This window comes from Ammospiza caudacuta, chromosome 4 (genome assembly GCF_027887145.1).
Source record: "Ammospiza caudacuta isolate bAmmCau1 chromosome 4, bAmmCau1.pri, whole genome shotgun sequence".
NCBI lineage: Eukaryota > Metazoa > Chordata > Aves > Passeriformes > Passerellidae > Ammospiza > Ammospiza caudacuta.
In genome coordinates this window covers 41,637,692-41,651,743 of record NC_080596.1, presented here as the reverse complement: position 1 = coordinate 41,651,743, position 14,052 = coordinate 41,637,692, and positions in this window count along the sequence as shown.

Below are 14,052 nucleotides of genomic sequence, written 5' to 3'. Positions count from 1 at the left end.
GACCTAACACCCCCTTATCAACTAAAGCATGGCACTGAGTGCCACATCCAGGCTTTTTTAAGTACCTCCAGGGTCCGCTGAATCCACCTCCTCCCTGGGCAGCCCATTCCAATGCCCAATCACTCTGTCTCCAATGCCCAGCCTGAAGTTCCCTTGGCTCAGCTTAAGAATGTGTCCTCTTCTGCTTCCCCAGGAGAAGAGACTGACCCCCATCTGACTACAGCCGCCTTTCAAGAGGACCTTGACCCTTCTTAAGATTGTTTTAAAGTATCTTCCATTTCTTACCGTTGTTATTAGAAAAAAATACGAGTTCTGTCCTTACATGAAAAGTCAAAAATCAGCAGAATATGTTTTTGTTAAAGTTTAAGTTAAAACATATAACCTAGAATGATAGAGAGTGTTAATCACTGACATTTGGTATCTCACATAATTTTAAAAAATTATCAACTCTCATCTAATTAATATATTCTTTTCATTTGAGAATTTGAAATGTTGTTTCCCAACTCTAAAGTGGAGTTGGATTTTTACAGCAATACTCTTAAAATTCTATTAACGTATTTCTTTAGAAGGTTTTGTCATCTCAGTTACAGAACAAAAACAACACAATTTAACTGGAAAATGTTATTCCTCTGACAAATATCCTCCTGATTTAGTGGAAAATTCAAATTATATAAACACAGTGAGAATAAATATTTGTATATCTCCCCAAACTGGACTTCACAAAAATAATAAGAATTTTATACATCAGTTTTGCTTTTTAAAATAAAATTTATCTTCCAATTTTTATAACAAATATTTTTAAGTAATAGGAAATAAGTCCTTGTTTTTCTTAACATCTGATAATTTATTTTGAAGATTTCATTTTTTTATGAGTTGAAAGAACTACTTAAGACATAATTCAAAATGTTTTGTCACCCTAATGAAATAATATATAGAGCAGATGGCACAAATTAACTGTAATTTTCCAAGCAAGGTGAAGAAATACAAATTATTTATTTTGGAACTTGGATCTGTAAAAATAATTTTCCTTAAGAGACAGCTTACATCTAATGTGTTGCAAATGCAATGAAGAGCCAACTTCTTTCCAGGACGTGCTTTTGTATACACAGCATTTGCAGTTCCTCAATTGGAGCTCTTCTGTGATACCAGAGGGGCAAATTCAAATTCTGGAAAGTCCCTGAAGTCATTTTGTCTAAAACTGAACTATAGGGTATTTAACCAATAGGTCCAGTTGTCATTGTTGACTTGACTTGTCAAATAGAGGGAGGCTTATTTGGTGAAGTAACCTGACTTTGCCAAAAGCAAGATCAGAGATTGTACATCAGAGAGGGGTTCATTTTTTTCTTTTTTTAAATAGCATTGATGCTTATGAAAATATATTCTAAATGGCATTGCTATATTTTATAAACCGTTTAATCAAAAAATATTATCCTATCTTCCTACAGAATTTGGGCCAAATCACAGAATGGATATAGTTGGAAGGGACCACAGTGGGTCATCTGATCCTACTTCCCTGCTCAAAATCAAGGTCATTCTAGAGCATATGGCACAGGATTGCATCCAGATGTTCTAGAATATCCCCACTGGGGGAGACTCCACAATCTCTCTGGAGAGATTTTTTCGTATGCACTCAATCATCTTCACAGCAAAGTTCTTCCTCAGGTTCAGATGGAACTTCTGTGCATCATTTTCTGCCCACTGCCTCTTGTCCCATTGCCCAGCACAACTGAGCAGAGCCTGGCTCCATCCTCTTGGCACCCTCCCTTCAGATACTGACAGACACTGATGAGGTCCCCTTCAGTTGTTCCTTCTCAAGGCCGAACGGGCCCAGCTCCCTCAGCCTTTCCTGGTGAGAGAGATGCTTCTGTTCCTTAATCGTCTTCGTTGCCCTCCACTGGACCCTCTCCAGGTTCTCCAGGTCTCTCCTGTACTGAGCAGCCCAGAACAGGACACAGCACTCCAGATATGTCCTCATCAGAGCAGAGAGGAGGGCAGGATCACCTCCCTTGACCTGCTGGAGTGCTAGCACTACACATTAGGCAGAATGTCCACATTGTATAACTGCTGCTGAGGCCAGAAGTATTCTGTGTTTTGTTTAAAAGACAGGGAGCTGCCAACAGGCTTTGTTAAATCAAGGCAGCAAATGGAGGCTCAAGAGAGCAGCAACAACCTGTTGTATCTGAAAACAACAACAATATCTTTCAACTTAACATCTCCATTTAGTTAAATGGAAATATGGAAAAAAAATTTTGACGTCCTAGCACCAGGAAGAAGTTATTTCAATCAGGGACTAAATGTAGATATTTTATAAAAGGAAAATTGCTTTCACTGTCTCCTTAGTGACATTAAAAATACTTTAACTCAAAGTTTCATGTTATCTTTCTGACAGACAAGAAAATTTTACTGCTTTATTAATTATAAAGAAAAAAATCATAGAGAATTAGGTGAAGTAATTTTTTCATGAAAAAACCCAATAAAACCTCCCCCAAAAAAATCAATATTTGGCCACAGCTGTAGCTCAGTCAACCAGTGTATGTTTTGGAATAACCACTGAACTGTGAAATTAACAATTGAAGCAATAAATTGGACTTTTTATCTTCTTAGTTTCAAGAATTTTTTATAAAGCTTTATCAGTAGGACAGTACAAAGTAGCTAAGTGTGAAAGGAAACCAAACTTCCTGTGACAACACTGAAAACCAATGCTTACCAAGGAAAATAAATGTTGTTAGATTTCATTTAATCTAGTAGCAATTGGATTCTGCAGAATTGCTGAGCACTTTTAATTTTGTAAAAAAATTTTGTAAAAAAAGTTGTTCTAATGATACCAGCTCTTCTGCTAATAACCCTTTAAAAATAAATACTATGGATTTATGGGCTACATAAAGGAGAGATACAACAGTGAAAACACCAATCATTAACAGCATTCTTTTGCAGGTTTTTAAGAAAGGGTAAACTGATTAGTATTGCTAGGTGCACTACACACCTATTTTGATTAGGGGACCAATCTTTTTACTATGATGGTAAGCATGTTTACAGATGGTAAATTTTCATTAAAAAAAAACAAAACAAAACACAACTTCCTTCCCACCAAACTGAATGCCACAGCTCTTATCTGTCAAAGCTGTTCTCCTCCCCTAGTGACAAATTACAAACATTTTAATATTTTACCACAAACCTCTTCAACTTTAGACACCAGTATAACTAAAGCTATTATTTTAATCTTTACCAAAATATAGACACTGTTTTTGTACCTGATTAGAAAAAAAAATCAAAATCTAATCTACCCAGATAGGAGGTGGCAACTATATGAAAATTGACGAGCAAGGCACCAGCCTTACCAGATAAAAGTCTCAGTTTCTTTATAAACTGCAGCCTTACCAATTCTGCACTATACAAAAACCCACTGCATAACCCCATTCCCACCCAAGTCACATACCTCTCTGGGAATGGGGTCCTACGCATCAGTAATTGCAGGGGGAAAAAAGGGGTTCTTTCCTTCAAACACTGTAATATATATTGGACTTTTGTGCCTGTAAGGTGTCGTTCATCCATACATTAGGAATTGCAAATACATGATTCAAAGCACACCAGAGCTTGCCTTGACTACTTGTTAGACTGTGATTGTTCTGTTTGTATCTAAAATCCACCATTAGCCCTTTCATTTAACCCCTTGACAGGGGTCCTAACCATGATGCAAAAAAGCGCTTCTTTTGAATTTCATTTCCAGAGTATTAAACCAGAAACCAAATTGAATTCCTATTAACTGATACTGTAATAGAGCTCCCTTTGCTAACACTTAAAATCTTAAAATTTTCATTGTAATAGGCAGTAAAAATTAGCAGTTCTTACTTTGTAACGGGAAACCTAGATGAGAGAGAGCTTTTAATCTGACCTTTTCTGAATGCAAGAAGCCCGGGAGCGGCGCTTAGCTCCGGAGAGCATCGTCCCTTCGTCTTTAGTGTCTTTTGTGGTCTACATCCTAGCAGAAAGAGTTTCCACTCTGTCTGGCAAGGAAAACCTGCGGGAGCACAGAAAACATCTCCCATCGTGTTCTGGACACTGTACGGAGGTCTGCCAAGAGTTTGACAAGAAGAAAAGAAAAGTTGTCCAAAACAGCTTCCAATCGAATATTCATGTGATTGGAAAAGGCTGGAGATTCCAAAGGTACTGTTTTCTATCAGTTGGCAAGCTGCGCACACAATCCCAGTGTTGTACAGCTTCCTTCTTCACCTTTCCGATGCTGCCGCTCTCTCCGGCTCGCGGAGCCGAAGAAGCGGCTTCTTCGCGCAAAGGCAATTGTACCGCTCACAGTGCTCTCTTAGTGCGGCTTCTGCCGAAAGACGCCCCGAGTGCCTCTTAGCTCCGGGGGCTCCGTACCTTCCAATTCAATTTTTTCGGCTCCACAAACCAAATGGTATACTTGCAGCAGTAGGGCGGGACGTTGAATTGGACTTTCTCCTTTTAGAGAGAAGCTAATGAAAAAGTTTCACCGGAATCAGAGCAGGCTGTAAAACAAGAAAAGTGTCATGGAAATAAGCCAGCCTTATCCTCTTAGCCTTGCTTGTTGTGATTGGCCAAGAAAGAAATGTGTCAACTCGGTGTTCCTGGGTATCACATCAGTAACAGGTACTTCAGCTGCTGTACTTCTCTCCTGAAGTTAAGAACAGAATCCAAGGAATTGTGATTCCATGGTCTCAATTCACTCAATATGGTGCCGAAAAAGGAGTGGAAGGTGCACGGGTCAATTAACTTGAATGGCCTATGTAAATCAGCGGCCACTGTTTTTCTGAAGGCTTCAACGGGTTAGTTGCCTATGTTCTTCTTGGAATTGTTTTAACCTTTGGTCATGTTTTTCTTGGGATTCTTTTACCCTTTTCCCATTAGTTCAGCCTTTGCTCTCAAGCCTTTGCTGACATTTCCAGTATCTCGGTAGCCTGGAAAAGTGTTGTCTTGATTGATCACATCATTATTCCCTTCCAAGGGTTGTTTTCCTCAAGTCTCAGTTTGGCTGGTTTTCTGCTAGTTGATTGTCAGAGGGCAGCAGGTGTTTGGTAAGAGCAAGTACACAATGCCATAGCTTGCTTTTCTTTGGATTTGGCCTGTCTAGAAAATGGAATGACTGAACATCTCTGAGAGGCTTTTCTCTCCCCATTAGGTTTCACTGGAAGGAGGGCAGATGCAAATCGTCTACCTCAAGTCTTGGCCCAGAAGAAAGTAGTGGTTTGCTGCTGCATAGAGCTAGAAGCTTACAAAAGGAAGGCCTTGGGCTGAGGCCCATTACTTTGGCTAAGTAGAAAAGGACTGTGGCAAGGTGAGGCAGCTGACTTCGAGGTAGATCAACAAGTTCTAGAAGCGTCGTGTGTTCACAGCGTGGTGCATGGTGGTTGGTTGAATTGTGTTTGTTATGGCTTAAAGCTATGGAAATGAGAAAGGCCTGAGTGTTTCAAAAGCCTGGTTTTTGCAAGAAAGCAGCTCTCCTTTGCATCTGCCTGGGGACTCTGCATCACCACGGACCCTCACTGCCACTTTGCCAAGGAGATGATCAGTAGGAATGTTGCAGAGCTGCTGTGTGCATCTGAATGGAATGGCAGAGAACGAAGCGCTGGACGTTTCTGGCTTTAGTACAATGCTGCTGCATTGGTGCCAGTTTAGTTGGTTTTCCATCAGTGGCCTTTCTGTCTAGAAGTACACTGCCCAGAGTATTGGATGCCATTTCCTTCCTGTTGTTTTCATACCTTCCTTCAGTTGAAAGGATGATACAACCTTGACATTTTGAAGATCCCTGTTAGGAAGCACTATGCCAGAGGAGTCATCGCTCCCTTTTCTTCTGCCTCCTTTGTCATTTTCAGAGACTCATTTCAAATTTCTGCTCGTGTCAAGAAGAATACTGAGACTACTTAGCAGGGTTGACGCTCTCAGCTGCTTTCCTCTTTCCTACTGCTTCATACTGGATGTGACTTCAAGGCCTCGTTTTGTCATCTGCATTTTGCCGTCATCCAAAGCTAAATATTCCAGGCCTGTGAACACAAAAAGAACTCTTAGTCTTTTGCAAGAACTACCCCTAGGAGGATTTGTGTTCACTTTGATCTCTTCAGTGTTTCAGAAGAAAGGAGATTGTACTCTCTTCTTGTGCTCTCATTTCCCTCTCTCTGCCTTGCATGCCCCAGTTAATCTACTGGTGTGACTCATTTGGCATCATCTCACGGTGCAAATTCTGCATAGTTTCAAGTCCTTACAAATGCCAGTTGCCAAGGAGCCTATCTAAGCATTCAAGGGGCAAAGAATTGTAGGGCTGGCAAGTTCAGGTGCTGAAACTGTAAGTCATGCCATATCAAAGTGACAGAGCAAATCAATTGATCTAGGACTTTCAGCTGGACACCTCTGAGAATAGCAGCTTGTCAGCAATGACACAGCCATCTTCCTAGCTGGATTCCAGAGAGAGGAAAGGGACACCTTCAATGGTTAATATGTTTGGCATGAGAAAACAGCAAGAAATGTACCGCAAAATACTTTTCTGTCAGATCAAGTGCGTTTCTCTAGTGAGAATTTTGCACTTGTTCTTTCTTGTCTGTGCCTTTACTTTTCACAGAAGACAGGGGAGCATTTCATTAGTACTGTTCTTTTGTTTTCTTTTGTTGGCCTCCCTCTTTCCACCTGCAATTAACAAATTTGCCTTTCTTTACTGGCTTCTCTTTCTTTACTTCTACAAGTTGACATGAGGTCATCCAACCTTATCATCAATGTTCTCAGACAGTGGAGAGAAGTAGAAGGTACAGCTAAATGGATAAAAGAAACCCACAAAAATAGACAGGTTTTTACAGTCTTCTGTGAGAACATTAGGACACAAGATGTCTTTGAACTGAGTAATGCTCTATTGATTTAACTTTTAGTCCACTGGTTACTATTATTACATGTGTTTGGCCTTTAGTACTAATCCAGGCCAATACTTGGCTAATTTTGTTTTATTTCTAGTGAGGACTTTGTTTCTTAAGGAATAGTCCAGAGAAAGAGCGTCCACGGTACAGTTACAGGTCATAAATTCTGGTACAGTTTGTGCTGGTAATAGGTCTAGGAAAGAAAGGTTTGACATCTTTTTTGACTTTCAAATGGAACCATGATTTGAAAAACCTAAGAGTTGCGGCTCCCCCCCCACCCCACACCCCAAGTACTTCTCTTTGCAATATTACTCAGGGATTACACATCAAAGCCCACCCTGTAAAATACGTTGCAGATACTTTGCAAGAAGTGCAGCTTAGCAGCTAGAGATGAGAACGTGGCTTAAATAACATGGTCTAAATATGTCTGTCTACGCAGACGTACTCAACAAAGGTTACGATGGCTTAGCTCCTGTGCTCAAGTGAACGTGCATTTTAGAACTTCCCAAGAAGGTGAATTCAACCTCCTTCATTGCTCTCTGCCGGAGTCCCAAGAGAATTTCAGTCTGCTTTTTGTCATTGACAGCTGTCACTGCTTAGCTCTTGAACATGAGACTCCCTCATGACTGATGAAAGTTGTCTAGTTAAGAGTGGCTGAAAGACATGGTCTTGCTCTAGAAGGAGCTGAGAAGGTTTCTGCAGTCTTTGTCATCTCTACTGCTTGTGATTTCTAGACAAAACCAGTGGGAAGTTTTCTGAAGGCAGTCCAGAAGCTGGCAATATGGACAGCTTACAGCCCAACACTTGCTGCAGTGCAACCATGGTGACACCAGAAAGGACTTCAAAAAATTAAAAGGGCAAACAAAGCAGTTGGAAGGAAAAGAACATGAACCATTATTCCATTTTTCTCATCTATCTTTCTTTAAATCATCACTTTCGTGCAGTTTGGCGGCTTGCGTTGGTATCCCACCAAAGGAATCTGAGACAGAGTAAGCTTTTGAATGGAGTAGAAGTGAGAAACGCAGGCCAAGTTGCCTTTTTTGCCATCAAATACCAGTTAGGCTTGAACTACCCTTTGCTTAAGGTGCTTAGCTTACACTAAGAATTGATGAGCACATTTTGATGTGAGCAAATTTTACTGTCATGATGACTGAGTAAATTTTGCTGTCACTCAGAATTTTACTGTCGTCTGAATAGCAATGTTTGTGTCCAAATAGTATTTTGTCTCCTGTATCTGCAGCAGGTAAGCCTTTTGCTGTCAGCAGTGTTGCTTAACCTTTCATGTCATATCCCTCTTCACATCCATCTTCTGCTTAAGGCTTATTAATCTACTTTAGAATTGGCAGGTGGAATAAGACTACTTTTCCTTTTTGAAAGCTCATGTCATTTGACCTACTTACAGCAAATCATTCATTAATTGCAAGTCCCCAGCTAGCATCTTTTCGGCATATTCTAACCTTCTAAAGAAGTAACAAAAGCACTCTCCAATACTTGACTTTCATATCACAGTGGGAACGCTGGTCCTGTTTTCAAGAAACAATCATGGGTATGGTAAAACAAAAGGAGGGCTTAGAGTTTTCTCCGTTAACCTATAGTGAGCTTGGATTTTGCAATATGCATGAAGTTAATTAACACTGTTATATAAAGTGGCTGATTTAATCAATAAATTGGAGTCAATGCTGATAAACGACAAGGTGGGTTGGCTTCCCTTCGCTTTCAACACAGTGCCAATTCGGGCTGGTTTGATAGGACTAAGTGGCTGCTGCAATCTGCCATCCAGAAGCGGGGCAGGTGAGTTTTGTTTGCAAGGGAAAAGGGCCATGGTTTGTGTTTGGGGGCCTGTGACTGAGAGTGCCGGCTGGCTCCTGAAATTCTTTGATATGCAGGATGATTCCCAGACGCAAGGTGGAAACGCTGCCAAGTCGGGCTGGATTGAAATTACCCAGGGACTCCTGCAATCTGCCATCGAGAAGCGGGGCAGGTGAGTGTTGTTTGCCAGGGAAAAGGGCCGTGGATTGTGTTTGGGGGCCTGTGGCTGGGAGAGGCCGGCTGGCTCCTGAAAATCCACGATACGCAGGATGTTTCTCAGACCCAAGGTAGCAACATTGCCAAGTCGGGCTGCTTTGATAGTACCAAGTTGCTCCTGCAATCTGCCATCCAGAAGCAGGGCAGGTGACTTTTCTTTGCCAGGGAAAAGGGCCGAGGTTTGTGTTTGGGGGCCTGTGGCCAAGAGTGTCTTGCTGGCTCCTGAAAATCCATGATACGCAGGATGGTTCCCAGACCCAAGGTGGCACCAGTGCCAAGTCGGGCTGGTTTGATATTACCAAGTGGCTCCTGCAATGTGCCATGCAGAAGCGGGGCAGGTGAGTTTTTTTGGCCAGGTAAGAGGGCCGAGGTCTGTGTTTAAGGGCCTGTGGCTGGGAGTGGCCGGCTGGCTCCTGAAAATCCACGATACGCAGGATGGTTCCCAGACCCAAGGTGGCACCAGTGCCAAGTCGGGCTGGTTTGATAGTACCAAGTGGCTCCTGCAATCTGCCATGATCACATGAAGAAATACTTTCTGGCGTCCGTACTGGGCCATATGCTCTTTCTTCTCTCAACTTCTCCATCACCTCTCATCTGTTTCACATGCGCTATCTTCAAGGTCCACAGGCTACTTTTCACAGCATCTTCAGGCCTGATGCAGTAAGAATGATGAATAGAACAGAGTTGGGTCTATTTTCCAGTTTGGATAAAATGCTTTCTGCACACAAATCCAAGGAGAAGGTGCTGCCCCGATGCCCAGAAAAACTTTCACTCCTGCTAGTGTTCTACGCCAACCGCAACTTAGTCTGAAAGAAAAGCTTTTTCTCTGAGAGCATCTGAGAGGTTTGCATGAAGCACTGATATCTGACATACGCAATTTTGAATAGGAGAGGAAAAAGAAAATGGGAAGAAGTTTTTCATTTTAGTGGTTTCAATTTTAATTTCCGTGCACTTTTTCAAAACTTGTCAGCTCAAATGCCCATCAACATCTTTTAGTCATCTGTAAGTCAGTATGCATATAAAATGTGCTTCAAATCAAAAGAATTTCAAATTTGCACTCCAAGTTTCTATGCCTAGATTTATGATTTCCTACACCTATTAGATGAAAGGAAGGCCTTTTTTACTGTGGGAGTGCCGGAACACTGGAACAAGTTGCCCAGAGAAGTTGTGGGTGTCCCATCCCTGAAAGTATTCAAGGTCAGCTTGGACGGGGCTTGGAGCAGCAACAAAGGAGAAGCTTGATGGTAGAGAAACAAAGTTGGACTATAGAAGAAACTGAGATTGAAGTATAGGAGCAAGTTTTCTCTCAGCTCTTGGGGTAAATTCAAAGTTGTACAAAATGACATTTATCTGTGATTTTCACTACTGTAACAGAAAGGTTCATGAAAACTGTACAGAAGATAGCAAATTTTAAAAGAGATAAGAATTACAGCATAAAATCCATGGGACGGGTTACAACATGAGACACTCTCTAAGAGAAAATCTCTGTGTTTCAGCGCTTCATCATGGTAAGATTTCATGAAGTGCCAAAGAAGGCGGCAAAATATCATTCGGGACATTATTTACTGGAGTTCAGCCTGGCCATTAGTAGGAACTGGGTTTGACCACATCATGTAGATATACCACACACACTTTCCCTTCACTGAAAAATGACTGTTTACAACGAAGAAGCAATTGACGATCAAAATTGATTGAAAGCATCTTAAACATGTCAAGGATTTCATTGTAGATGATCTGTGATCCAAATGCTTCTTCCACCTTCGAGAGGGACAGAACAATTCTTCCATATCATGATGGTTTAAAATTGTATCAACCAATGTTTTCTGCTGAAAAGATATCATCTATTTTTTTCTATTTTTGGAAGAAAATATTCCTAGACATACAACAGGTGAGAACTAAGTAATTTTAAAGAAGCAAATGACATGAAAATATTCTGTAAATAGAATGAAATGAAAAGCTGTGTTTTAAATAGGAGCTAAATATGAAACAGAATTTCTGTACCAGGCATTTGAATTACTGCACCAGCTCTTTTGCCCATCAAGAGAGGCATTGAGCATTTCAGTCTTTTCCAAGGTGTTCATGACCTGCTATGCTGATCTCTGTGTGTGCCTAGGTGTGTGTGGAAGGGGGGGCATGTGAAGGGGAGTGTGTATGTTTGCTTTACAATTGTTGTGGCAGATTCATGCCTCAGCTCCACATTTTGTTTTAGAAAGGTCACACAGAGTGGATGTGAAGTTTACTATCAACAAGAGATCAATTCCCAAATCATCCATTTGACTCTACCTTATAAATCATGTGCTTTGTTGCATATTTTATCAAATCTACTTTCAAGCCAGATGGAGGAAGGAGGATGTGGGAATCCCTCCACCATCTTGCAACTTTTATGCAAGTAGGTTTTCAAGAAAATCATCATTTCTCTTGGAAATATGTCTGGAACAGGCATGATGGTAGTGTCAACCTGTTGGAGTTTTTGTTGCTGGAAGAAGTTGTACAAAAGGATTGGTTTTTACATTGACCGCTTACTGAATCAAGCGCAGGAATACATTGGAAATTCAACTGGGGCTTCCTTTTCCCAGCAGACCACTTCTAGAACGAGCTTGTACAATGAAGCTGACGCTTCTGCTCTCTTTTTGTTTCTTTCCTATTTTTCTTGGCTTCTTTGCCACTCTCTAGACAATTTGTGAACTCTTTTCCCAACTCAAATGGTTTCAATAGTCTGATTGTGATCATACATTTTTACAAGGAATTTTTAAAATCTTTCCTCGAGTTAAGAAAGTCAAGGACTTAGGTCTTTTTCTTCCCTTATAATATTGCAATGAAATTGATAAATAAAGACCAACTCTTTCTTTTTGTTTTTAACCCAAGTAGATAATTCCCATCCATTCATCCATTTGGTGGACCAATAGTTGCCATGCTGATGGAAGTTGTCACTTCTTAACAATAGACATTCTGTGACTATGTTGACAGCACTTTGGGTGAAGATCCTAACTGGTCTTGGATGCACATAGGGAGAAATTTGCTCAGCCAGTGTCAGTCTTAAGCATGCATATCAGAAGATCTTTCTAGAGCTGGGAATTTTCCCATGAAAGGGATTCAGTTAGGGAAGAGACACTCGTCCCAGAGTTTTACATTCTTCTTGAACACTGCTTAACGAACTTAGATGCTGTGTCCATTTGGATCTCTGTCTTCCCAGAACTTTGTCATGCAAGTGCTTGAAATGCATCTTGAAGAGAATTCACTAGCACAGAATGAATGAGAGTGGAAGGTGTTGATGGGGCTAACCAGGCCCAATCCCCCGGCCTAAACCAGGATACCTAGAGCCTCTTGCCCAGGAGTCTATCTGGGTGTACTTTTAATGTCTTCAAAGATCCAGGCTCCACAATCTTTCTGGGCAGTCTGTGCCGTGGTTCAGTCACCCTCACAGTAAAGAATCATTTGCTGATGGTCAATGGCAATCTCCTGTATTTCAGAGAGTGCCCACTGCCTCTTGTTTTTTCACTCAGCATCACTGAAAAGACACTGGTTCCCTCCCCTTTGCACTATTGCTTCCATATGTATGCGTGCTGCCATGTAGAGATATGTCAAAAACCTCCCTGAAGCCCAGGCAGATAATATTCCCTTCATCTACCAGTCAAGTTGATTCATCAGAGGAGTTTAAAGTGATGTTCAGCATGAAATTCCCCTGAAAAATCATGCTAACTACATTATTTTGTGGTCTTGCATGTGCCTGGCAAGGTTTTCCAGGAAGAGCTGCTTCATCAACTTCCTGGGGATAAAAAGGAGGCTGGCTGGTTTGTACTATTCCGAGTCCTCCTAATTGCCTTTTTTAGAGATGGGTGTCATTTGCTCTCATCCAGTCTTTAGCCTCTCTTGTCATCTACATTTAGCAAAAAGCTTTTCCACTACATGTTCATGTGATTGGAAACGTCAGGAAAGTGTAAAGTACTGTTTTCTATCAGTTGGCAAGCTGCGCACACAATCCCAGTGTTGTACAGCTTCCTCCTTCACCTTTCCCATGCTGCCGCTCTCTCCGGCTCCCTGAGCCGAAGAAGCGGCTCCTTCGCGCAAAGACGATTGTACCGCTCACAGTGCTCTCTTAGCGCGGCTTCTGCCGAAAGAAGCCCGGGAGCGGCGCTTAGCTCCGGAGAGCATCGTCCCTTCGTCTTTAGCGTCTTTTGTGGTCTACATCCTAGCAGAAAGCTTTTCCACTCTGTCTGGCAAGGAAAACCTGCGGGAGTACAGAAAACATATCCCATCGTGTTCTGGACGTTGCACGGAGGTCTGCCATGTGTTTGGCATAAAGAAAAGAAAACCTGTCCAAAACAGATTCTTATCAAATATTCATGTGATTAGAAAAGTCAGGAGAATGGTAAGGTACTGTTTTCTATCAGTTGGCTAGCTGAGCACACAATCCCAGTGTTGTAGAGCTTCTTTCTTCACCTTTCCCATGCTGCCGCTCTCTCCAGCTCCTGGAGCCGAAAAAGCGGCTTCTTCACGCAAAAGCGATCGTACCGGTCACAGTGCGCTCTTAGCGCGGCTTCTGCCGAAAGACGCCCGGGAGCGGCGCATAGCTCCGGAGAGCATCGTCCCTTCGTCTTTAGCGTCTTTTGTGGTCTACACCTTAGCAAATAGCGTTTCCAGTCTGTCTGGCAAAGAAAACCAGCGGGAGCACAGTAAACATCTCCCATCGTGTTCTAGACATTGCACGGAGGTCTGCCAAGTGTTTGCATGAAGAAATTAATAGTTGTCCAAAATAACTTTCCATCAAATATTCTTGTGATTGGAAAAGTCAGGAAAGTGGTAAGGTACTGTTTTCTATCAGTTGGCAAGCTGCGCACACAATCCCAGTGTTGTACAGCTTCCTTCTTCACCTGAGCCGAAGAAGCGGCTTCTCCGCGCAAAGACGATTGTACCGTTCACAGTGCTCTCTTAGCGCCGCTTCTACCGAAAGAAGCCCGGGAGCGGCGATTAGCTCCGGAGAGCATCGTCCCTTCGTCTTTAGCGTCTTTTGTGGTCTACATCCTAGCAGAAAACTTTTCCAATCTGTCTGGAAAGGAAAACCTGCGGGAGCACAGAAAACATCTCCCATCGTGTTCTGGACGTTGCACGGACGTCTGCCAAGTGTTTCCATGAAGAAAAGAAAAGTTCTCCA